Consider the following 26,967-nt stretch of genomic DNA (forward strand, 5'->3'; position numbering starts at 1 on the left):
ACGTGGAATAACACAAAATATGTATCATATTAAAGCTTAGAATCTCAGCTTTTTAATGCATCCAACCACTTCGATCAACTCTGAACGAGTGCTGACTAGTCTCTCTCAACCGTAGTGTACCGCCCGCAGACGCCCCACAGACGCCACCTAGCTGCGAAAATATTAATTATCATATTTTTCCAAAATATTGCCTTGATTCAAACAAAATTGGTGTCATTTGAAAGCTTAGAGTCTGAACTTTACAGTGAATGTAGCCAATTCGAAAAACTCCTAAGTACTGCTGAGTTATTTGTTGATAAATAGAATATTTTTTTTCATAATCTATAAAATAGTTTTTTGTACTATGTACTGCAATGTGTCAAAAACATCATACATCTCATGAAACATTCAAAAATCATTGAAAATTGCACTTAATTTTTTACAGCATATTAATACAATTCAAATGAGCCCAAAATGTACTTAATCTATTGCTTTTATGACAAGATTTTCTTCATGGTGAAACAATTTTAAAAATGCCCATGAGGGGGCGTCAAGGTCTCAACAAAAAGGCTATCTTGGTTCCAAATGCTATAACTTTTGATTGCTTTATCCAATCACCACAAAATTTTATCGAGATGCAGCTCATATGTAGAGGGACTTCCCCAAAAAAGAATTTTCCTTCTACCTTATTTCCTTCCTGAGTTATTCCATGTCAAATAAGAAAGATATGCATTATCATAATAAAAATTATATATATTTTTTGTCTTTTATCAGCAGTTTCTCGGCAGGAGAATGTCCAAATGTAATGTAATGTATATTTTCAAAAAATTTGAAAAGTGTTCTTTCAAACGATACCTACCTTTAGAATCTCCTTGCTATAGTTTTGAAGTTATGAGTCTTTAGTTTTGTGTATGTCACTAAGAAAACTCATTTTTTTTATTGCCTTCCAAATGTGTGAGGACTTAACAAAAAGGCTCCCTTTGTTCCAAGTGCTGTAACTTTGGATTACTTTATGCTATCATCATAAAATAACGATCCAGACGCAGACCACACATAGGGGAACATCACAAAAAAAGAATTATTTTGCCACCGTATTTCCTTCCTGAATTATTGCATTTCAAATAAGAAAGATATCTAAATTATTAAAAAATAATATTAATATTTTTGTCTTTTATCAGCATTTTCTCAGCATTAGATTGTCCAAAAGTAATAAAAATTTAATATAAAAAGTTTCCTAACAAATGATATCTACCTTTTGACTCTCCTCTCTATAGTTTTGAAGTTATGAGTCTTTACTTTTTTGTGTGTCACTCAGACAAAAAACTCCAAAAATGGCCTCAGTGTTTAAGGGGTTAAATGGAGAAAAATCGATCATAACTCCAGTAAACTATGGAGTGCCGCAGGGATCTGTATTAGGCCCTCTGTTATTTTCAATATATATGATGCCACTTGGAAATATTATAAGGAAACATGGAATTAGTTTCCATTGTTATGCTGATGACACTCAAATATATATTTCACCACGGCCGGATGAAAACGCAAAATTTTCCAAATTGACAGAGTGTGTTAAAGATATAAAAGATTGGATGACCCGTAATTTTCTTTTATTAAATCCAGACAAGACAGAGGTAATACTTATCGGTTCAAAAAACCGCCCACAAAACCTCGCACAATACAACTTTAACATCATAGGATGTCCTGTTACTTTATCCTCTACAGTAAAAGACCTGGGTGTTATACTCGATTGCAACCTGTCTTTTGAAAATCATATTTCATATGTTACAAAAACAGCATTTTTCCACCTTAGAAACATTGCTAAGCTACGTAATATGCTATCAGTTTCTGATGCAGAAAAGTTAGTTCATGCATTCATGACCTCGAGACTGGATTACTGTAATGCTTTACTAGCTGGTTGTCCTGCATCCTCAATAAACAAGCTACAGTTAGTCCAAAATGCCGCCGCTAGAGTTCTTACTAGATCAAGAAAATATGATCATATAACACCGATTTTATCATCACTGCATTGGTTACCTATAAAGTTCCGTATTAATTATAAGGTATTGCTACTGACTTATAAAGCCCTAAACGGCTTAGCTCCAGTCTATTTAACGGATCTTTTATCACCCTATAATCCATCGCGCTCTTTAAGATCACTAAATTCAAGGCTTTTGGTCATACCTAGGATATCCAGAACCACCAAAGGAGGGAGAGCATTCTCACATTTGGCTCCAAAACTCTGGAATAGTCTTCCTGATACTGTTCGTTGCTCAGACTCGCTCTCCCAGTTTAAAACTAGATTAAAGTCGCATCTCTTCAGCCAGGCATTCATATAATCCTACAGTTCAAACTACAATCCGGCCTCTAGCTCATAAATGCCAGAGGAGAACTGGCCCCCGACTGAGCCTGGGTTCTCCCAAGGTTTTTTTTTTCTCCATTAGGTCACCTGATGGAGTTTTAGGACACCATTAGGTCACTTGATGAAGTTTTTCGGTTCCTTGCCACTGTTGCCTTTGGCTTGCTCAGTTGGGGATATTTTGGGGATATTTAATTTAATTTTATCAATCAATAAATTCCTCTTGAAACAAACTTTGTTGTATTATTTTAATTTAATACTGTGAAGCTGCTTTGATACAATCTGTATTGTGAAAAGCGCTATACAAATAAACTTGACTTGACTTGACTTAAACCGGCCTGTAGTAAACTTTTAGAAAGACTTGAGGAAACTCCTACTGATATACTATATGATGGTTTATTGTGTTATATTTAATGTTACTAATGATATAATGTGCATAGACTAATATCAGTACAGTTAACATTTTGAGTTGCACAACAATTCTGTTGTATTTTGCAATTATATTTGGCATAAGGTGTACATTTATTGCAAACAAAACAGTTACTGGGGAAAAGCAGATACTGGCAGATACAAATATATTATATTTATATATTAATGTCAAGAATTCTTAAGTGTATATATTTATATAGCCTACACTACAAAGAAATAATATACAATTAAATTATGCTTATTTTTAATGTATTGAGCAGGCTAGGTATAAAAAATATAGGCTTTTAATAATCTTTCAGTGCGCAAAACCATGATAATATGAAACGCTTCAAAACAGAGCTCACAAAGCGCGTATGCGCATCGCGGGTGCAGAATGATGTGCTCAAAGCAACATGGAGTCACAGTGTGCAGCGCTGCGCTGAACAAGTGCGCATTTAAAAGTTCACGGCACAAAGCGAAGAAATGTCGAGCGCACAAATCCTAGTGTATATCTGTCCAACAGTTTATTGATCATTTGTTTCACAGTTTTAAATTCCAGTTATTGTGCGTTTGATGCCGATTCATAGTCCTTGTGATGTGTGTGATCTAACAAGCACACGGTAGTGAGTCGTTTAAAAACAGCAACAAACTCCAACAAAATAAAATCATTTTATGCAATGCCACAGCCTTTTATCTACAGATCATGCATTATAATGTGAATATATCATATTGGAGAGAGTTTTTACCGTGCATCCAACCGGAAGAGGCGCGCGCGCTGTTTGAATACTGAATGGAGAATGATTGACAGCCACAGAGGAGGGAAAACGAGTTTCCGTAAACTTTAATGATGTAAATAGACTTCTGTCCCTCACATTAAGCTATGGAATGACTTCAGATGACTTTGTCACCCAAACTGACGCGGTAGTCTTCTTCGTCTTCTTTCTTAACTTCTTTTGAAATTGTTGACCGACGGGCACGCGCTGAGCTGTTGCTGTCTGAGCGCGCAACAGCGGCATGGAAGGAGGGGCGGGGGAGTACTGGCTACTGTGTGCGATCGAAGGTCTAGAGCAGCTTGCCTGCCTGGCTGTGCATTAGGGATGAAATGCATAACTGATGCTACTAAAATTTATACTGGCCAGCGGGGTGGCCAGGAGTCGGCCTGGTGGCGCCATACGCTGATTTCACGCAGCCGCCATTTTGAAATCGAAAGTGAGGCTCCGGTGGGAAGAACCCCGGAAGTAAAGATAAACAACAATGCCTTGGATTACCAACCTGAAGCTGCTGCCGCGATTTACACTATTGGATGTTAATATCCAATATAGGATGTATATAGTTCATTCCTGCTTCGTTTTTTACATTCTGAATTATATATAAAAAAATTATTTTATTTATAAATGAATTTCACTGTATATAGTCTAAAGTATGAAAGAAATGTTTGTACATTTTTAGAATTGACACAACATCATTAAACACAACAATACGCCATCACATTCACGACTCTCCTGTGATTAAAGGCGACACTTCCGGTTTTCTTCCCACCGGAGCCTCGCTTTCGATTTCAAAATAACGGCTGCGTGAAATCAGCGTATTGCCTTTGAAGCACTTCAGAGCCCTTTGAAACCGCATTGATTTGAACTTCAACATTCTGGTTGCCGTTGAAGAAAAATCCTGAAATGTTTTCCTCAAAAAACTTAATTTCTTTTCCACTGAAGAAAGAAAGACATGAACATCTTGGATGGCATTGGGGTGAGTAAATTATCAGGACATTTTCATTTTGAGGTGAACTAATCCTTTAAGCAATGAGGTTTCTTAGATAAATTAATAAATGTATGTTTACTTTATTATTCAGTAAAACGATATGTTATTGCGAATATTATTGTTGCTTGTTTAGTGTTTTATTCGCTGACTTTAGCTAGCTTCTTTGTATGAAGAACAACATAGTGATGAAACGCGCTCTGTAGTTTGTCCATTTAGGGCCACTGTAGGGTTAGGCTGTTGGCGCAAAATGACTATTTCCATGTAAGGGGACACGCGGTGTATGTAGATAGAAATTGCTCATTCTAAGGTAATAAAAACATAACGGTTCATTATGTAAGGTCTTTATACACCACTGAAAACATGTATATTATATTGCATTTCTGTCTACAGATCCTCCTAAATATTTCACAATGCACCTTTAAGACAAACCATTTGCGAATTTATAAGTCAACACCATTGCTGAGTATTTTCTCTTTAAAACTGAAGTGAACCAAAGACAGTCTCAAAAACGCAGTTCGAAATCGCTGGTGTTTCTGACATCACAAACTACCTTGTAACCAATCACGTCACAAGGAGGGCGGGCTTTAGCTTATCATTAATTGCTGCGAAGAGGATGCACAGGATCTCTTTTCTCGGTATGGAAATCGACTCGGTCGCCATGTGCATGCAGCTTACGAATGAGCGCGCGCAGTCCCTGCTGACTTGCCTCCGTCAATTCGAGGACAAGAGTGTGGTTCCACTGAAACTATTTCAGAGGCTCCTGGGGCATATGGCATCCGCAGCCGCAGTAACGCCGCTCGGATTGCTTCATATGAGATCGCTTCAGCTTTGGCTTCGCGATCAAGTCCCGAGGTGGGCATGGCAACACGGCACGCTCCGAGTCCCAGTGACTCCGACCTGCCGTCAGACCTTCACCCCGTGGACGAACCTCAGTTTTCTACGGGCCGGAGTGCCCTTAGAACGAGTTTCTCTGCATGTTGTTGTATCAACAGATGCCTCCACCACGGGCTGGGGCGCCATGTGCAATGGACATGCTGCCGCAGGCTCCTAGACAGGACCCCAGCGTCTTTGGCATGTCAATTTCCTCGATTTGCTGGCTGTACGTCTCGCCCTGCACCGCTTCCGTGCGTTGCTCAGGGGTCAGCACGTACTAGTCCGATCAGACAATACCGCGACAGTTGCGTACATCAACCGACAAGGTGGTCTACGCTCCCGCCGTATGTCGCAACTCTCCCGTCACCTCCTCATATGGAGTCAGAAGCATCTGAGGTCGCTTCGAGCCATTTATATCCCGGGAGATCTAAACCGTGGCGGCCGACAAGCTGTCTCGGCTTCGGCCTCTCCCTGGAGAATGGAGACTCTATCCCCAGACGTTCAGCTGATTTTGGATCAGTTTGGGGACGCACAGGTTTGCCTCCCACGACTCGTCCCATTGCGACCTGTTTTATTCCCTGACCGAGGGAACGCTCGGCATGGATGCACGGATGCACAGACCCTGCACAAGATCAGGGAGGATGAGGAGCAGGTCATTTTGGTTGCCCCGTATTGGCACAACCGGACCTGGTTCCCCGAACTAGTACTCCTCGCGACAGCACCTCCCTGGCCAATCCCTCTGAGGAAGGACCTCCTTTCTCAGGGACGGGGCACCCTATGGCACCCTCGTCCCGATCTCTGGAACCTCCACGTGTGGCTCCTGGACGGGTCGAGGCAGGTTTGAGTACCCTACCACCAGTGGTGGTGGCAACAATCACTTCTGCTAGAGCATCGTCCACGAGACATGCCTATGCGTTGAACTGGAACCTCTTCGTCAACTGGTGTTCTTCCCGTCGTGAAGACCCCACGAAATGCCCGATCAGTGTCGTGCTTTCCTTCCTGCAAGAAGGGTTGGAGCGAAGGCTGTCTCCCTCCACCCTGAAAGTGTATGTTGGAAAGGTTGCAAAGGTTGTCTCACTGGATAGTGGACGCCATTGCTTTGGCATACCAGCAGCAAGGTCGACCATGCCCCCTTGGTGTGAAGGCCCACTCCACTCGGAGTGTGGCCTCCTCTTGGGCTCTAGCGCATGGCGCCTCGCTAACAGACATCTGCAGAGCTGCAGGCTAGGCGACACCTAACACATTTGCGGGATTCTACAATCTCCGAGTGGAACCAGTTTCTTCTCATGTATTCGCTTTAACCAGCCAGTACTAGATTCTGCTCAGGTGTCTTCGCTTGCTCGCCATTCCTCTCCACGGACGGGATACGTGCGATATTCTCCTCAGGTGAGCCTCCCCGCAGGCCCTGAGTTTCTCCAGCACTGTCGACGTCAGCGCCAGAGTTATGCCACCGGCAGCTTTCGCGCTTGGCTAGGTGCCTCCATGTGCATGGTTCCCCCTCTGGGCGACCCCCACATGTGTATTTCCACTGTAAGCCTCTCTGAGCATGTGTCTTTCCTTTTCCTTTGGGTTGAAATATTCCATATTATTATTTTCTAGCCATTGGCTCGTTTTGTGTACTCGAAGGTGAGAGGCTTTCTAAGCGAAACCCCATTCGTCGTCACTGACGTAACGTCTCTGTTCCCTACTCAGGGAACGAGGGTTACATACGTAACCGAGACGTTATTCTGGTATTTTTTTCTGTTGATTTGAAAAAATCGGGTACATTTGGCAATATAGCAATATATATTACGATGTTATTATGAATTATATGCCTTTCTCCACTGACATTCTGAGTCCTTCAAAGCGTTTCTGATGATTGTTAGAAGGCAGCTGTCTGACTCTGAAGGTGATGATACACAGGGCAACTTTTTGAGCAATGTTGCTGGGCAATCTTGCTGAGTGATTCTTGCTTGGGCACTTTCCCATTGAAAATGGGCAATACATTTCTCAGCAACATTGCTCAAAAAGTTGCCCTGTGTATCATCACCTTGAGATGGCGAATGGGAACATAATTTGTGTAATTTGTTTGATAACATAGTCAAGCAAAAGGCTAATCATGTTAATTACCATTATGTGTCTGACGTTGTGGAGAGTGATACATAAAACGCATTACCATGTGTGAATGAACATTATTTTGAAAAAATCATATACCCATTAAAGAAATAATCAGTACCGGTATCGTTAAAATTGTAACAAAAAGTATTTTTCGATAAAAATCGTATCGAATTTTTAAAAGTTTGGTATCACACATCTCGAACTGAAAGGTATGACCAATCAGAAGTCAAGGGACCGAAATGAAAAAAAAATCCATTACACATTGATATCAAATTATGTGCAAACCAATAAATAAAAGGAATAAAAATAATAGATTATAGGGATAGTGTGCTATAAAATATAGGGATAAAATAATATTAAATCATATGGAGGTGGAGTGGTTTAAAAAAAATCTGTTTATAACAAAAGATTTATTTTCCCTTTAAATTTATCCAGTTATTTGCTTTGTCGAGTTGTGTGCCTCAATCCTAAAAGGCTGAGACAAATGAAAATGTAATCGTTTAATGCTTTCTACATCAATGGTTTGCATATTTGGCACGTGTTTAAACAACATTAAATCTTAATGTCAAAAACTTAGTATAGTATAGTTTTAGTGTTTTTTGTTTTAGGGGTAGAGAATGAAAGATACAGTATATGAAGAGTTCAGATGCAAAAACCTCTAAATGCCATCTGAAATTTCCTCCTAGAATGATCATTTTTATGAAGCTCGTATATTTAAGTTCAGTAATTTCACTTAAATGGCAATGAAAATTACCTATTAATTGCCATTTAAGTGAAATTATTGAAATTAAATATACGAGCTTGATAAAAATGATCATTCTAGAAGAAAATTTCAGATGGCATTTAGAGGTTTTTGCATCTGAACTCTTCATATGTACTCCTGATTTCACACACTGGTTTTCTAATATAGTACTGAAAGATGTATGCTCTCCTCATATGCCTTTGATTTATAAAGCATAAATGGTCTAATATAAGGCCATATAGGTTCTCTTTGTGAAGTTTAGTCTTTTTTATAAATATAAAATCAGTAACTGCTTTAATTGACATTAAATAGATTGCTTCAAAACAGAACTGGTCTGTATTAGCAATAGAATCACTGAACTGATGCTGGATGTTAGGGGTTGCTCATAATCTTTAAAAAAAAAATGTGTAGGGGCAATACAATAGTAATAAGCACACGTCTTATCAAACACAACTAATTAAAATGATTTTGAAGGAAAAGACTGAACAGTTGATTCAGCATAAAGTTGGAATTTAGATCCCCTGAAGAAAATAGTTTTGTTGTTTAAAGCAAATATTTAAAACCTTACTAAATTTGAGATAAATACAGAGCTGAGGCTCCGAACTGTATAGCAGCAGTTTTAGTAGCACAATATTAAGCAAGATAGGTTTCAACTCTTGAGTCTCTGACAGTTAATACAACTGAACTGATCTGCTGTAAAATGGACCACTGCAGGTTTGACGTTGTTTTGACTAACTTTAGTCATTGTCAATTGCAACAGTGCCATCTAGTGTTTAAAAATTAGAAGACAAATTGATGTGTAGATGCAACTTAATGCAATATTAAAACGCATTGTAGGGTGGATCCCATTAAAACATGTCCAGATCTGTGTTTAGGACTATTTTTTGGCATTGTAGCACTTATATGATAATATGACCCACAAAAAAAAAAATTTGATTCAATGCCATGAGAACAAGAGGTATTACATATTCACATTATCACATTAACATTAGCTGCCATGAAATTAAATGAAATAAATAAATAAACAAAAATAGAAAAAAAAAATCCAGTGCTTTCAAAGCATTACATGTTTTCAGCGCTTATTTGTTTGTTCCAATAATAATTTAGATAATTTAAAGTCATTTTTAAATTGTGAAAATTTTGGTTTGCATTGAGCCCACTTCTTTTTATGTAAAATAAATAGCCTAACTGTATATTTATATTGCTCTATTACTCTATGCTCTTTATATTCCAAAATTTCATTCTGAGTATAAAAAAGCACATCAAATACAAAAATGTATATCAAACACTTCAGTTTTCTACTAATAAAGGTTTCTAAATCTTTCCAAAATAATATTGAGTAGATACAGTGAAAAAAACAGATAAAAAATAGTTTTTTTTTATATAGTGCACAAAATTCACAGGTATATGAAATATTAAGCTTAAATCTTTCCAAAACATGCTTAGCAGGATAAAATCTTTGAAGTATTATGTAAGACACTTCCTTAATTTTGTTATTAACACAATTTACGTGCTTTGACCCAAGATATATTACCAAATAAAAAAAGACCAAAAGAATCTTGCTGCAGGAAAAGACAGAACAAAGAGCATTTCTTATATCCTTATTGTTACATTTTTGTTTTAAAACATTAACATTATCAATGAAATGTTACCACAAAGATCATCCATGTTGACTTTAAGAGTAACATCACACTCTTTGGAATCGCATCAAGAACAATAGCAAACTCTCTTGGTTTAACTGGTAATTGAAATTTTAATATGATAACAAGTATTCATTGGCATTAACAAATTGTCTTACTAATATAATCCCTTCATTTAACCAAGTATGATAGAATAGTGATTTGTTTTATATTGCTTATACACCAATTTCCATGCTAGCAGGGCTTGTCTGTGAAAATTTAACAGGAATTTTGTCAACAGAAAAATTGCATTTCAACAAAAAATCTATGCCTCCAAGAGTATTAAATATATCATTAGGAAATACGTTTCAAAGACTTTCTTCAAAAACTCCATCAACCATTTAATTTTGAAGGTATCATCAAGTGTACTATAATCTTAGACCTCAACTACCCCTTGCTCTTTGGTGTTACAGTACATATTACCTCCTTTTTAAAAAAATATATAATTTTTTCTCTCCATATAAAGTCATAAAGTATCTTATCTAAGTCCTTAATATATTATATGACAATAGAGTCTATGCACAAACGCTGCTTACGTATTTCCGGTAGAATCTCAGCCAGAAACTTCACTATAGTGTAATTGTACTAGCGGCAAAGCTCTTTCCTAACGTATTGCAATCCAAAAATAATTATGAAAGTCTAGATAAGTTTTGTTATAAATATAAAAATATATAACATGTCATTCTAGCTATTGCTTCCTGAAATCTTAAATATTAACAGTGGAAGACGGTAGTTTCACCAAACATTACTGTCTCGTTATGCGAAAGGGGCTATTACTCACCTTATTCTAGTAGAATATCTACTTCGTTTCAGCACAATGAACTTAATAAAAGCATGGGCAAAATATTGAAGAGTAAACACTACTAGTGACAGACTTCATTTATCCCTGTATGTTTTATACCTTTGGCTATTCCTCAGTGCAATCACACTCTTTGTGGATCTTCTTTGGGTTCCACCTTAGCTCCTCCCTCCCTCGGCTCCACCTGGGGCCATCGTCCTTACAGCTCCGCCTTGGTCAGTTGTGGCTCTGCCTGCACCCTGGACTTCCGGTCTACACCCTCCACCCATTCGGCTCCACCGGGCTCTGCCTTCCCACCGGCTCCACATCAGTCCTCTGGCACCCTTATTTACAGTAGTTTAATGTAGTACTGACACTAAAACTCTGAAAACGTGAATTTTTTTCTCACACAGCTCATTTTTTGGGGGTGAACTATACACAATAAATGTTGTCACTATCCACGATACATATTGTTGCATTTTTGTATTGCGATATATTGTGACATAATATTGTTACACCCCTACTCACTGGTCATGTGACACTGTCGAAAGTGAAACTATTTCAACAGACTCCATTTTGTTACAGGAGGATTGGGAACAACAACAGGAGAGAAAATGTGAATAGTGTGAATCAGTTTGAGAACATCAGATCAGTTTATTCCTGCTGTCCAGACACTGAATGGATTTATGAACTGAATGAAGTTTGTGTCTGATGTTCTTCACTGTTGAGACCGAGGTAGGTTTGAACCAATTCATTTCTGGATTCATTCTCATGCATTATTTAAAGGGGTCATGAACTGCATTGTTTTATGGTTTCATAATGTTTCCTGGGGTGCACTTATAATGGTAGTATGATTTTTACATAAAAATTGTCATTTAGAAATAAAAGGCATTTTTCCTATCCTGATTTTAGCCTCTGATTTGAACGCTCTGTTTTAAAGGGATGGTTCGGAGTAAAATCAACCTAGGGTCCTTTGCACCATGACCTCGAACCCCCCACCCCCACACTTTTCAGAAGTGTTATCAACTTAGTGTTAACCAATAATTGTTGCAAGCTGGTACTATCAACAAAATATTAGTGCATTCCTGGAACTGGGCGTTGTTACACTACATCCGTATGCATCGCTTTCTGCCAGGACTTTTACATGCTTTTCCCAAAGCACTGAAGTGACCTCGACGTCCGGGTTAGCAGTAGCATGAGCCGTCAGGCAAGTGTTATTTAAATAAACTCCTGATGTACTTACAAACTTTCTAATGCCTCGTTTTATGAGTACATAACCTATTTTTACTACTGTATAAGTTTGGTGCATTCTGGGCATTATTAGTGGGGTAATTTACAAGATACATCCTTGGATCCATTAGCGCCTGCACTAAGCCATCCGGCTGATTTCTCTAAATAAGCTCTAACTTTAATAATGTTCAACCAAGGGAAAAAAGGCTTCTGGGGGGGTGTTTGGCTCGAGGTCATGGTGCAAAGGACCCTAGGTTGATTATACTCCGAACCATCCCTTTAAGGGGCATGTCTGCTGTGAGACTTCTGTGATTGACTAACATCTTTGCAGATGAAATGGCTAGTATTACATGTGGAGCTCTTAAAACTTCAAGCAAGTTTTTACTATTACAGCTCTCAAGGTTTACTAATCGTGAAAAGTGTTGATAATTGCATTATATTTAGATCTATAGCATTACAGTGCGTGCAGAATTATTAGGCACGTTGATTTTCTGATCATATTTTATTCCCAGGCACATTTTGCCAATTCCAAACCATATTAATCTTAATAACTACTATTCATTTTGTATTTAATCATTTATAAGTGATATATAATTGTTCTTGAAGGCTGGAAATGAAAAACGCCTTTAATTCATGTGTGCAGAATTATTAGGCACGTTTTCTTTTATAGAGAAAAAATGCCAAAAAAGACTGTCCAATGGTCATGCCTTAACTGCCATTTCTAGTATTGCATCCTTCTCATGGGCATTTAATAATTTTTGACTTTTCAGTCTTAGTTGAATTTCTTTTTTGGCTTATTTTATCTGTAAAAGAAAACGTGCCTAATAATTCTGCACACATGAATACAAGGCATTTTTCATTTCTAGCCTTCATGAACAAGTATATATATCGCTTATAAATGATTCAATACAAATTAATAGTAATTATTACGATTAATGTGGTTTGGAATTGGTAAAATGTGCCTGAAAAAAAAAATATGATCAGAAAATCAACGTGCCTAATAATTCTGCACGCACTGTATATTCAGATCGTGGCATGAAAGGTTGCAGTGGATGAGCATTGTAGCCGATCACAGACATGTTGGGCCCTACTTTAACGATCTAAGCACATGGTCTAAAGCGTACGGTGCAAGAGCACTTAGGGTGTGTCCGAATCCACTTTTGCTAGTTTAACTATGGGAAAAATGGTCGGCGTGTCCGGCGCATGGTCTAAAAGGGTTGTCCCTATTCTCTTAATGAGTAATGGCTGTGTTTTGGGCGTAACATGCAAAAAAACAATCAGAGTGTAATTTCCCAATACCTTTAAAAGCCAGTTGCGCTTGCGCCATGGCGGATTCGCAATTTACATGGCAGAATTTACAAGTGGAAAGACTGAGCACGTCTCCAGAGAGCAAATGGATCTGCTCGTGTGCGAGGTTAAAGCGCAAGCAAACCATCTACAGGACAAGCTGGATTCCACCATATCTGTATGTACACCATATTAATCTTTTACATTGTAATCTTTTTATTTTTTATATTTTGCTAGTTTGTGTGCTGCTGCTTACTGTGTTCCCTGTGTGTATAATAAGCAGAATGTACACACTTTGTAGGCGCACATTACTAACGCGCTCTTTAAATAACTAAAAAAATACTGCGCCATTGACTTTAAACCAGGTTTCAGTTGGTCAATGGCACAGTCTATTTCAGTTGCCTCAAAATAGCAACACACCTCGTTTTCAGATCAGACGCCTATGGTCGCACAAATGGGCGCAAATGCATTTGCTATTTAAACAATGTGGCATAGGACGTGAAAACGATAACTCCGTCGGGCTGAAACTAGCAAAAAACACTTGCGTCGCGCCAGGCGCTGCAGTGCGCCAGGTGTATGATAGGGCACGTTGAGTGCATGAATGCAGTGATCTCCTCATGCAACTCGATTTCTGCACACTAACGAATGCTTTCATCATAACTAACAGTGAAAACACAGTGTAAATAAGAGATTTGTTTATTTTAACGGAAGTTTTGGTGAGAGTCCAGAACTTATTTGATTGACAGCTTCTCCAGCGATTGTAAAGGGAGCGTTCTTTGATCGCTTTCTATAAATAATTAGGGGCCAAAGTTGCAATGATGAAGTAGACGTTGATCTTCTTCTGCAGAGGCTATCTTTCACCTATCTATGATGTCATAAATAGGCACATTCCAAAACGAGTCATTCTCTGGGCTTGGTTGCAGTAAAAGCTGTTTTTGGACTAACAATGAAGTTTTCAGTTCTGAAGCTTACAGGATATTTTTATAGTATGATGACCTCTTATATGTCAAAATTTGATTTCTCAGTTCATGACCCCTTTAATATCCAATTGCATGAGTAAATATCCTTCACCATCTACTGCAATGTCAGTCTGTTTTGATGTTTTATTCTCTGTAGTTAGTTTTTTGACTGCTGGCTTTTTTATTTGTGTAGTCATAAATAGAATCATACACTCAGGATTCCTTGATTAGCAGTTTCTTAAACCTTTGAACAGTGAGATTCAGTAAATGAATGATAGTTTCTGTTAATAATTTTAGTATTCTGCAGATTAGAGAAGAATTCACGATCATGCTGAAACTGGTAAAGCATACTGAAGGCATACATATTTTTATTGAATGTTTAGTATTGTATCTATAATGTTGTAAATTGTTGTATATTTCAATTCTCTGTTTCAGTAGAACTGCATGTAAAATGAGTCTCTATGAGAAGAGGGAGGAGGAGGAGGAAGAGGAGGAGGAAGATGTTCACACACACAAAGCAGCATCTCCAGAACCCAGCTGTGTGTCTATGAAGAGTGACAGATCAATGGGTAATCCCCCTGAACTCAATGATGGAGCAGTGACTTCTGATCCTGAGTGAGTACAATGTGATTTCACTGCTTGAGAGAGACATTTCAAAAAGACATCAAGATCTTGAATTTTGAATTAAAAAAATTGAGAATCTTTAATTAGAATTTGTTAAAGACAGTCTTATCAGTTTTATAATGTAGTGCTTTTCAAAATATAAATTCAAAATCCCTCCAAGAAAAATGCATGTTGAGCTCCCAGTGACAAGTCAAAGGTGGCCGAAGCAAAGAAAAAAAAAAAATGTTGTTCAGACATGCAGCAAGAAAAAAAGAAAAAAGACATACACACAAAAAAACCTTTCTTTATTGCATAAAAAAAACACATGCAATCCTATTGTCACAAACCTAATCTAAGACACCTTTGAAATCTTGAATTAAAATCTGATTGTTGTTAATGCTTCTCAGTCTAAACAATCAAAATGGATTTCACATCAAAACACATAAAAAAAAAAAAATTGTTATTCATTCTTGAATGATTTATGTTACAATTTATGACTTGATTAAAGTTGCATTCCTGCATGATTATGATATTACAATAACTTGTTCACATAAATGGCATAAATACCATTCAAATAAAATAAACTAGAAATAAAAACAAAATTATCTTATTATCGCTAGGGTGCTTTTAACGAGGTTGTAAGGAGGTGGGAACCGGTGAACTTTCAACATAATATGTAATTTTATGAGAGACTCCTGTCAGGTGTGGCGCACAGGTGATGCTCAGTCACGCAACTGGCCTCGCTCCATTTCCCATAGCTCTTGGCCTTGCCCTACTAGCCACAGTGCTTTTTGCAAGAAAGTCTTGGACATGCAGCATTTATGAGAATGGACTGAAAAATGTGTGTCTCCTAAGGCTCCGGCAGAGCACTCCAGGCGGGTAGTGCCGTGCCACGCCTCGGACATCTCACAGGCAGGCTTAACGCACACTTGCATTTATTTTATTTATTTATTTATATTTGCACAGAAGAAAAAAAAAACTATAATAATAATAACAAAACATAAAATATATAAACAAAATAAGACAAATATTATCAATTTAATGATGTGCAGGAAGAGGCAAAAAAACCCAACTGGGCTTATTTAACGCCTCCACCTATAGACATAATTACAATAAAATCAAAACAAAAAACATAAAAAACAAAAACATTACACTACATAAAAGTAACAACAAACTAGTGAAATACATATATCCATAACACACACACAAAACACACATGCACATACATGTATACATACACATAACATCAACAAATTTTAATGACAATTACAGTAATAAAAATAATAAACAAAAAATATGATCAAAACATAAAAATAAAATAATTTCTATATAAAAAATTTAGAACAGCAGTTAAATGGGCTTTTAAATATCTTTTGTAACATTTTAATGAGGAGGAGTTTATCGCTAAGTGGGAAAAAGTGTTCCATAATTTGGTACCCCTAAATCTGATAGTAAATTGACCTCTGCACGTAAGAAACTTTGGAAAATGAAGATCTAAGGATTGACGAGTTGAATAAGAGTGAACCTGTGAGTTAAATTTAAAATAAGTCTTAAAATGTTCTGGGAAATTTTCATAATTAGAATATACCTTATAAATAAAAACACATATTTGAGTGATATTAATATCATACACAGTAAGTATCTGAAGATTCTGAAATAGAGGCACAGATGAAGAATGTGACTCAGATCGGGTTGCAATCCTGACAAAACGTTTCTGAAGAACCAAAATTCTATGAAGTGTAGAAGGAAAAGTGCTTGCCCAAACTATATTACAATATAAAAGATATGGATCAATTAAACTGTAATAGAGTGTAAGAAGACAATTTGTAGTAATAAGATTGCTAATCCTCCTAATTATACCAATAGATTTATTTTCTTGCTAACCCAGTCAATTTGTGTCTTCCAATTCAAGTTCTCATCAACAAAAATTCCGAGGAACCTTGTTGTTGAAACTTGGGATATCTCCACAGTCTCCATTTTGACTTTTGAGAGGTCCTTAGAATATTATTTTTTTCCACAAAAAAATGATATAATTAGATTTTTTTGTATTCAACGATAACTTATTTAATCTGAACCATGTAGCATATGCAGTTAAACCAGTATTTACATTTTTAATCAGAAAATTAAAATTTTAATGAGAATAAACTAAAGTTGTGTCATCTGCAAACATTATTGGAAAAAGAATATTTGACACATTTGATAAATCATTAATATAAATAAGAAATAATAATGGTCCAAGAATAGACCCCTGTGGGACTCCACAAAGTAGTCTGACTTTGTTGGAGTAGCATCCATTAATACAAACAAACTGTTGTCTGTTTGAAATATAGTTTTTTAACCATTCAAACGTAACATCATGAAAACCATATTTTTGCAATTTTTTCAATAGAATATGATGGTTGACTGTATCAAAAGCTTTTGAGAAGTCAACAAATATACTACAGGTAAATTCATTATTTTCTAATGCAGAGGAAACTTTGTCAATCAAATGAAGCAAGGCCATAGATGTGGAATGACTTTTCCTAAAGCCATACTGATGTTTATAAAGAATTAAATTAGAATCAAGATGGAATAAGATCCTTTTATATATAACTTTTTCTAATATTTTTGAAAAACAAGGCAATATGGATATGGGTCTATAATTATTGAAACAACAAGGGTCATCTGTTTTAAACAGAGGAATAACTTTGGCAACTTTTAAATCCTCTGGCACAACTCCTGTTTTCAGAGAAAGTGAAAAAATGAAAACCAGTGGCTTGAAAATAAACTGCTTGATCTGTTTGACAAGGAATGAAGAAATGTTATCATGACCGGTTGAAGATGTTTTCAATTCATCAATAATATCACTTATTTCTTGAACATCTGGAGGGTGAAAAAAAGAAATAGGAGGATAATTCCTTATAATAAAATCTAGTGGATTACCATTACAAGCAGGAACTTTACTGGCTAATTCATGTCCAATGTTAACAAAAAAATTATAAAAATTTTGAGCTATATCAAATGAGTTATTAAAAGAATTATCACCTTCATAAAAAACTGAAGGTAATTCTGAATGAGTCTTATCTCTATGCAGCAACTGATTTATAACTTTCCATGTGGTTTTAGTATCATTTTTCACAGAAATATTTCTTTTTTAATGATCTAATGTAATAAGTATATTTATTTCTACAAGATGTATAAGCACCATTCTCAAGTTCAAGGCAGCAGTCCAAAACACTGAATCTAATCACCATACAGGCAAATGTTCACTTAAAGAATTTTCAAAGTGGTGTCAATAAGTTTGAATCACGGTATTTGAAAAACCTGCACAAATGGAAATAGAAAGGATGAAACATATTTATTCAAGCCACTAAAACAAACCTGTTATTGAAAATCGCACAATACACAATATCCATATAGGGTGAAGTCAGTACTTACAGTACATATATTTGTGCCAAATCTTTGTATTTTAAAGGAAAACTATGTGAGTGACATTGTGGCATGGCATGATTTTTAACAAACAAACGTGTTTGAATTTTAAAGACTCTCTGTGTATGACCCTCATTACGCTTTGTTTTGCTAATGTTTCAGGCTCATTTTAGGGAAGGGTTCTGAAAGCAATGCCTTTGAACAGTGAGTTGAACTGACAAACGCATTAAAACTAAAATGATTAACAGAAACTATAATTTACCAAGTGAAAATCATAGTTTCTGTTAATAATTTTAGTTTTCTGTAGATTAGTGTATTTAGCAAAGAATTCACAGTCATGCTGAAACTGATAAAGCATACTGAAGTCATTAATATTTTTATTGAATGTTTAGTTTTGTATCTATAATGTTGTAAATTGTTGTACATTTCAATTCTCTGTTTCAGTAGTACTGCCTGTAAAATGAGTCTCAATGAGAAGAGGGAGGAGGAGGAGGAGGAGGAGGAAGATGTTTACACACACAGAGCAGCTTCTCCAGAACCCAGCTGTGTGTCTATGAAGAGTGACGATTCCATGAATCTTCCCCTTCATCTCAGTAATGTAGCAGTGACCTCTGGCCCTGAGTGAGTACAATGTGATTTCACTGCTTGAGTGAGACATTTCAAGAAGACATCAAGATTTTGAATTTTGAATTAAAAAAAATGTGAATCTTCAATTAGTGAGTACGGTCAAAGAAAACAAATGTGTTTGAATTTTAAAGACTCTCTGTGTGCGGCCCTTACGCTTTGTTTTGCTAATGTTTCAGGCTCCTTTTAGGGAAGAGTTCTGAAAGCAATGCCATGGAAAAAATGATAGAATCATAACCAACCAAATTGGCTAGTGTGTTGATATGCATTACCTGCCACTGTGGATTTTCACCCATATTATGCGGGATGGCGGTTGTTAATTTTTTAAAACCCTGTGTGTATGAGTGTAGGATCAAATTATATCTTAGAGTTTGGTGTGCTGAAAACATATGTTGTTGTTTCTGTCTCATTTGATCTCTCTGTTTCTGAAGAGTAATGAGAGATGATGTGATCAGATCAGTGAGCTGCACTGACTCTGACTGTCAGGCCTTCATCAGGCAGAGGGTCAAAGAACGACACAAAGCCAGCATGAAGAACAAGTATGAGAGATTATTTGAGGTAACAAAACTACAAGAGAATCAAACCCTCCTGAACAGGATCTACACACAGCTCTACATCATAGAGGGAGAGAGTGAAGGGGTGAATGAAGAACATGAGGTTTTACAGATGGAGAAAACAGCTAGAACACAAGGCACTGCAATATTCTGCAATGACATCTTTAACCCCTTACATCAACCAGGATGTTGGGAGAAAGACAAAATCAAGACTGTTCTTACTAAAGGCATCGCTGGAATTGGAAAAACTGTCTCTGTGCAGAAGTTCATTCTGGACTGGACTGAGGGAAAAGCCAATCAAGATGTAGATTTCATGTTTGTGCTTCCATTTCGAGAGCTGAACTTGATTAAAGATCACCAGTACAGTCTTCACAAACTTCTGCTGGACTTTCATCCTGAACTTCAAGATCTAGACTCAAAGATTTATGAGGAGTGTAAAGTTGTGTTTATCTTTGATGGTCTGGATGAAAGCAGCATGACACTGATTTTCACAGATGACAAGAAAGTTTGTGATGTGAATGAGTCTTCATCAGTGGGTGTGTTGATGTCAAACCTCATCAGAGGAGAGCTGCTTCCCTCTGCTCTCATCTGGACCACCTCCAGACCAGCAGCAGCAAATCTGATCCCCTCAAAATACATCAACCTTCTGACAGAAATTCAGGGATTCAATGACCCTCAGAAGGAGGAATATTTCAGGAAGAGAATCAGTGACGAGCATCAAGCCAGCAGAATCATCTCACACATTAGAAGGTCAAGAAGCCTCCACATCATGTGTCACATACCCGTCTTCTGCTGGATCTCTGCCACTGTGCTTCAAAACCTCCTGAAACAAGATGACAGTGCAGAAATCCCTCAAACTCTGACTGAAATGTACATCCACTTTCTGCTGACTCAGATCAACATGAGGAATCAGAAGTACGATGAGAGAAATCCAGAGAAGCTCCTGAAGTCCAATACAGACGTGATTATGAAACTTGCTGAACTGGCGTTCAAACAGCTGATGAAAGGCAATGTGATATTCTATGAGGAGGACCTGATTGAGAGTGGCATAGATGTCACTGATGCCTCAGTGTATTCTGGGATTTGCACTGAGATCTTTAAGGAGGAATCTGTGATTCATCAGAGGAAAGTCTACAGCTTCATTCATCTGAGCTTTCAGGAGTTTCTAGCTGCTTTATATCTGTTTTACTGCCATTTTTTCAAGAATAAGAAATCACTGCAGTTGTTTCTGAAGAAAAGATATCAGCGCTACAGTCGGATAAACTCTTTGTATGAGTTATTAAAAGCAGCAGTTTCTGAATCCTTACAGAGTGAAAATGGACACCTGGATATTTTCCTGCGATTCTTGCTGGGCATCTCATTGGAGTCCAATCAGAGACTCTTAGAGGATCTTCTGACACACACCGTGAACAAATCGGAGACCATCATGAAAATCACACATTACATTAATGACAAAATTAAGGATGGTGATTGTCTCTCAGCAGACAGAAGCATCAATATGTTCCTCTGTCTGCTGGAAATGAAGGATCAGACTCTGTACAGAGAGATTCTGCAGTTTCTGAAGTCAGAAAATAACTCAGTGAATCGACTCTCTCCGTCTCACTGCTCCACATTAGCCTACGTGCTTCAGATATCAGAGCAGGTGCTGGATGAATTTGATCTGAAGAAATACAACACATCAGATGAGGGTAGAAGGAGACTGATACCAGCTGTGCTGAACTTCAGAAAAGCTCTGTGAGTATTAATTTATGTGATTGGAGATTAAACTGAATGTGTCTGTTTTGTAATAATACAGTACAATTCCTCTGTCAAATCATATTTCTCACCTCTCTCTTGTTTTGATTTTTTTTTTAAAGAAAATATTTTTCATACCTTGTACTTTGAAAATCAGTGTTGCAATCCATTACAGGCCTTGGGTGCTTTTCACGCAGCGGAAAGATTTGAACAGAAAACAGATATTTTAAACAACCATCTCCTCTTTATTGAACCATTTTTATTTCTGGTTTATAGTCTTGCTGACTGTAATCTCACTGATCAGTGCTGAGAAAGTTTGTCTTCATCTCTACAATCATCAAACTCACTGAGAGAACTGGACCTAAGTAACAATGACCTGCATGATTCAGGAGTGAAGCTGCTCTCTGAAGGACTGAAGAGTCCACATTGTCAACTTAACACACTGAGGTAAGAAAAACAGTTCTGACCACTCCTGTGTGTGAATCAGTTTTAGATGATCTCCAGTGCCAGAAAATGTGTGTGTGTGTGTGTGTGTGTGTGTGTGTGTGTGTGTGTGTGTGTGTGTGTGTGTGTGTGTGTGTGTGTGTGTGTGTGTGTGTGTGTGTGTGTGTGTGTGTGTGTGTGTGTGTGTATGTGTAGATTATCTGGCTGTATGGTGACAGAGGAAGGCTGTTGTTTTCTGGCTTCATCTCTGAGTTCAAACCCTTCACACCTGAGAGAGCTGGATCTGAGCTACAATCAACCAGGACAATCATTGGTCAAGCTGCTCTCTGATCCAAACTATAGACTGGATAAACTCAAGTATGTTTAATTCTTCCAATCATCCCGTCCTGTGATTGGACATGTGTGTGCTATAGATCTTATGTGCCAGAGAAACAAGCACGCAAACATCTTTAAAATGTTGTCTTTGAACTTCCGTTTTAGAAGTAGCTCTGTATATTTCTATGGCCTCGCTGTCGAAGAGTAATTAGCTGGTGAAGTGGATTTACTTATTGTAGAGTTAACTAAAGTCATCATGAGCATTGTAATGTTTGAAGCAGATGTCATAACAAATGTCAGTAGAACGGGAAGATTTTAAAATTAACATTTCATTCATTAATCAGTAAGATCTTACCTTCATGCTGTGAAAATACAAACCAGAAGACCGAACACAATGAGCGCAGTGCTGAAAGGGGACCGGGCTACAAATGGTCTATAACGTCACTGAAAACTCATTCTTGGATACACACATATACACATACATACTGCACAGGAAAGTAAGGACGTGTCTTGAACTCTGTGACTGAAACAGATCTTGATTCAGCTCAACAGCTGCTTGTGACCCATAATAACAGAGTCTGATAAATAGACTTAAGTCTCTGATCCCAAAACATAAATTCAAAGGTTGCTGCTATTCTGAACAGATCCAAGATACAGATTCAGAGATCACTTTCTAAATCAAAAGAAATGATGTTTGACCTCATGATACTGAATAAAGCAGATCAGCTCAACAGGAAGACATTTCTGCAGTTAGTAGATGAATATCAGTTATTGATTAAAACTCTTGCACAAATGAAATTAAAGGATGTAGACACAAATGATCAGTGAATGTAAAGGTGAAGCCTTTGGCTAAAAGTCATCATTCACATGTTTATTTTAAACCAAAATCTTTAGTTTTAACGTTTTTAATTTTTAATTTAATTTTAATTTTTAATTTAATTTTATATTTATTTATAATAAAATGTAACATGAGTATTTAGTGATTAAAATCTTCATTCTCCTGTTTTTTTATAGTGTGGATCATGGAGGACAGTTCTGGATTACACCAGGACAACAGAAATGTAACACACACACACACACCTTAATTTCTGGGGGGTTTTGTATTATAAATGTTATAATCTCTCCTTGTTTTCAGATGCATGTGATCTCACACTGGATTTAAACACTGTAAACACTCATCTCGCTCTGTCTGAGAGGAACAGGAAAGTGACACATGTGGAAGAGAAGCAGTCGTATCCTGATCATCCAGAGAGATTTAATGAGTGTAATCAGGTTCTGTGTAGAGAGGGTCTGTCTGGACGCTGTTACTGGGAGGCTGAATGGAGCGGTAGGGAGGTTTATGTATCAGTGACATATAAAGGAATCAACAGGAAAGGTTTGACTAATGGCTGTGTGTTTGGATACAATGAAAAGTCCTGGAGTCTGAACTGTTTTTCTGATGGTTTCTCTGTCAAACACAATGATAAGATCACAGTAATATCTGTCCCTTCACGTCATTCTAACAGAGTAGGAGTGTATCTGAACTGGTCAGCCGGCACTCTGTCCTTCTACAGCGTCTCTGACACACACACACTCTTGCACTTACACAGTTTTAACAGCACATTCACTGAACCCCTCTATGCTGGATTTGGGGTTTATTCTGGTAGTTCAGTGTCTCTGTGTGAGATTAAACAGCTTTCTGTGAGAAACAACTGAGACACAGTTGAGTGAAAGAAAAACACTCGCATTATCTCACACTGCTGTAAACTCTTTCTCTTTTCTAATCATAATTTCGGTGTGTGTATATAGAAACGCACACATGTTGACTTGTCAAAATGAGACACACCATAGACTTCTCTTGTGTTTCTATAAAGACATTTGAATGCGGCTAAAAGTAGGTTTGTATTTCTGAGTTTCTAAGCACCACCTGGAGGAAAATTTTGTTTCTCGCTCACAGGAAACTGTTCTTAGCAACCAATTTTCTAGCTCTTCTGGCCTCGTTCGACCTCACAAGAAAACAAACCCTGCAAGATCAAACCTTGCTCTGCCTTGATAATATATGTCCTCTCATCTCCAGTCCAGTATGTGCAACACCTTCCAGCCCCTCGTTCACAGATACACTCTTCACAACATTAGAGCCAAAGTCAGAGCTGCTGAGATGAAATAGCTCAAGACAAAAGACCAAACTGACCTGAGCAAGTATCAATCTCTCCTGTCCCCTTTCTCCTCTAGTGTTTCTGTTGCCAAGGTCTCTTACTACCAGAACAAAATCAGCTCCTGAGACACTGGGAAACTATTCACATCATTCTCTCTACTCTATCATCCTCCACCGTTACAGCTGTTACAGCACTCACCCACAGCCAACCTCCCTCATACACTTTCCACTCTTCTCTTCCCTCTCTCCCCTCATGGATAACGGTGTCTCCAAAGTTCTCTGTGCCAGTCTTCCTACAACCTGTCCCTTAGAACTGATCGCTGTCCCACCTACTACATGAGATCTCACCAACCCTGTTATACTCTACGGCTGTACGCACTGTGCGTACCATGAGAGGGCGCTAATTAATGGTGTTTTTATAAATTTTTTACATCATTTTTCAAATGATTATTAATCTATCTGTGTACACTCATGACATTGTGAAAACAAGAGAAAGTGAAAATAAATAAAGATGTGTTGTAAAGTCGAATGAGTGCATGTGAGTGCATGGGCAGGGGATGGGTGAAAAGAAATCTGATTGGCTAGTGTGGGGATATAATTTTAATAGACACTGTAATTACAATTAACCATTTGTGTTTTTCTCTTCTAACCAAGTTAGAAGATAAGTAATGTAAGTCAGCTGCCTATTTAAACAGTCAGGTGTAATTCCCTGTATTGTCTTTAAATTATTTGTTTTAGTGGTCACCTCTAAGGGTGTGTAAGATCAAACACTTTTAAGGACTGTCAGCATCTTTAAGGACTGCCCACTAAATGCCTACCATGTAAAGTTTCCTTAGTCAGACTTGATGACTGCGGCTACCGACAGCTCGTGTTCTCAATAAAGAATTCTGCTGAGGATACAACCGAGTCTCCTGGTCTTCACTTCAGAGTTTCCTACACTAGTTTGGTTTTGCCCCTTTTTGTACACACAAAAAATGACATTAGAGATAGTTTATCTTTAAAACCAGGCTCAAAATGAGAAAAACGCCCTCTAAAGCAGCTTCGCTTAATTGAAACATTTACAAAAAGGCATAAAACTATGGAGTAGGGATGGAGAAATGAAGCCTCTTAAATCTTTGAAGCTTTCCTCTGATTGTTTCGGGGAAAGATTCGAAGGATAAAGAGTGTCAAAAACAGTGCCATCTTATGGCAGGTAAAATTTACAGCAGGCATAAACCCAAGTGCGCAGCTCCATTGTTTTAACCAAATAAAAGCCTGACAATGCTAAATGTGTTTAGTTTTCTGATCATATAAATCACATATTAAAGTGTGGCAATAAATTAAATGTAACAACAACAATAATTTAATTATTCTATCTAATTATTTTATGATTTTATACTGTTTATATGGCAGAATAATATGATAATGTAATATAGGCTTATAAAAAAACAATGGATTTGAACTTCCATAAACCAGTAGTGGTCTGGGTTTATCTCTCTATTATTACTCGATCTTAGTGCTGCATTTGATACTATTGAACACAACGTTCTTTTAAATAGATTTGAAAATTATGTTGGCATTAGTGGAATCGCATTAGCATGGTTTAAATCATACTTATCTGACCATTATCAGTTTGTAGCAGTAAATTAAGAGATGTCTTATCGTTCAAAAGTTCAGTATAGCTAGCGTACCACAAGGCTCAGTGCTAGGACCTTTGCTGTTCACTCTGTACATGCTAGGAGATATCATTAGAAAGCATGGCATTAGTTTTCCCTGTTATGCTGTTGATACTCAGCTCTATATTTCTTCACGCCCTGACGAAACTTACCAATTCACAAAATTAACGGAATGCATAGCTGATATAAAAAACTGGATGACTAGTAATTTCCTACTACTTAATTCTGAAAAAACAGATTCTAATTATAGGACAAAAAAACGTCCTCACGTAATAACCTAGAATACTGTCTAACACTTGATGGCTGCTCTGTCAAGTCTTTGTTGTCGGTTAGGAACCTGGGTGTGCTCTTTGACACCAATCTTTCATTTGAAAGTCACGTGTCTAGTATCTGTAAAACCTAAAAATCTGTAACTTCAAATGTTGATATCCAAAGATGATGTATCACTGCTTTAACGTCTTCAAATCCCCTCTTTCTTGGTATCAAAATAATCCTCTTATGATTTTATAATCAATGGTGTACAATTTGTTATGATAAATTGCATCATGATATTTTTACCATAAAATTCTCCCCAAATTCTCCATGCCACGCATTACCACATGCAAATGGAGATAAGATGGAACAAAGACTTTCTCCCGGTCAACTTTGATTGGTCACCTCAACAAATGGGTGTGAACTGATAGGACCTTTAATAGTGTCTGATTAGTTCAGATCTTGGCTCAATCTCTTTGAGACAACATTCTCCTGTCTTCTTCCGGCAACTTCATCTTCAAGTTAACTTCTTTGGATTCAACGGGGACAAGTTAATTTCTTTGGATTCAACGTGGACCACACCAAGAACCCAAACGAACGCTTCAGCGCACTCCAGGCAAAATCATCAAGAATCTCCTGCATCTGGACTTGCTTAGCAACCGAAGTCAATGCAAGCACCTGTTCGCAGCCTTTAGATGCGTTTCTAAGTTATCATGCCCCTTTAAGGTGACCCTGATTCTCTGATGTTTCTCGTAGGTTGTGGTTAACTGATTGTAACCTTGCCATTCTCTTTTCTTCTCTCTCTCTTCACTTTTTTTTACTTTCTTGATTCTGTATACAATTTCTGTTTAGTTGTGTGTGTAGTTTCATTTATTAAACCATTATATCGACACTTTATTGTCTCTGTGTTTGCCACATATCGAAGTCACTTAAACATCTTGATCTAGCAATACCTATGCTATTACCCTGCTAGAACTTTTCTCCTGATGGAGATTTGGTTCCTTGCCACTGTTGCCTTGGCTTTTGGCTTGCTTTGTTGGGGACATTTAATATTCAACAATATTATTGATCTGCCTTACTTAAGGTGGACGATGACGCCAT

The 26,967-nt window shown here is 37.4% G+C and overlaps 1 protein-coding gene and 1 pseudogene across 2 annotated transcripts in view; both read left to right on the forward strand.

The window, feature by feature from the left end:
* Positions 1–26,967, forward strand: part of LOC309487106 (serine/threonine-protein kinase pim-2-like) — an 89,550-nt gene that overhangs the window by 39,753 nt on the left and 22,830 nt on the right. The gene's annotated exons all lie outside the window — the stretch shown is intronic.
* LOC309487075 (NACHT, LRR and PYD domains-containing protein 3-like) lies at positions 12,834–24,861 on the forward strand (annotated as a pseudogene). Its single transcript, XR_014211718.1, has 9 exons — positions 12,834–13,362; positions 14,579–14,758; positions 18,317–18,358; positions 18,602–18,775; positions 19,210–21,066; positions 21,343–21,513; positions 21,706–21,867; positions 22,840–22,886; positions 22,961–24,861. The product of XR_014211718.1 is annotated as an NACHT, LRR and PYD domains-containing protein 3-like (transcript).

The sequence above is a fragment of the Leuciscus leuciscus genome, assembly GCF_965113295.1.
Source record: "Leuciscus leuciscus genome assembly, chromosome: 22".
In the NCBI taxonomy this organism is placed as follows: domain Eukaryota; kingdom Metazoa; phylum Chordata; class Actinopteri; order Cypriniformes; family Leuciscidae; genus Leuciscus; species Leuciscus leuciscus.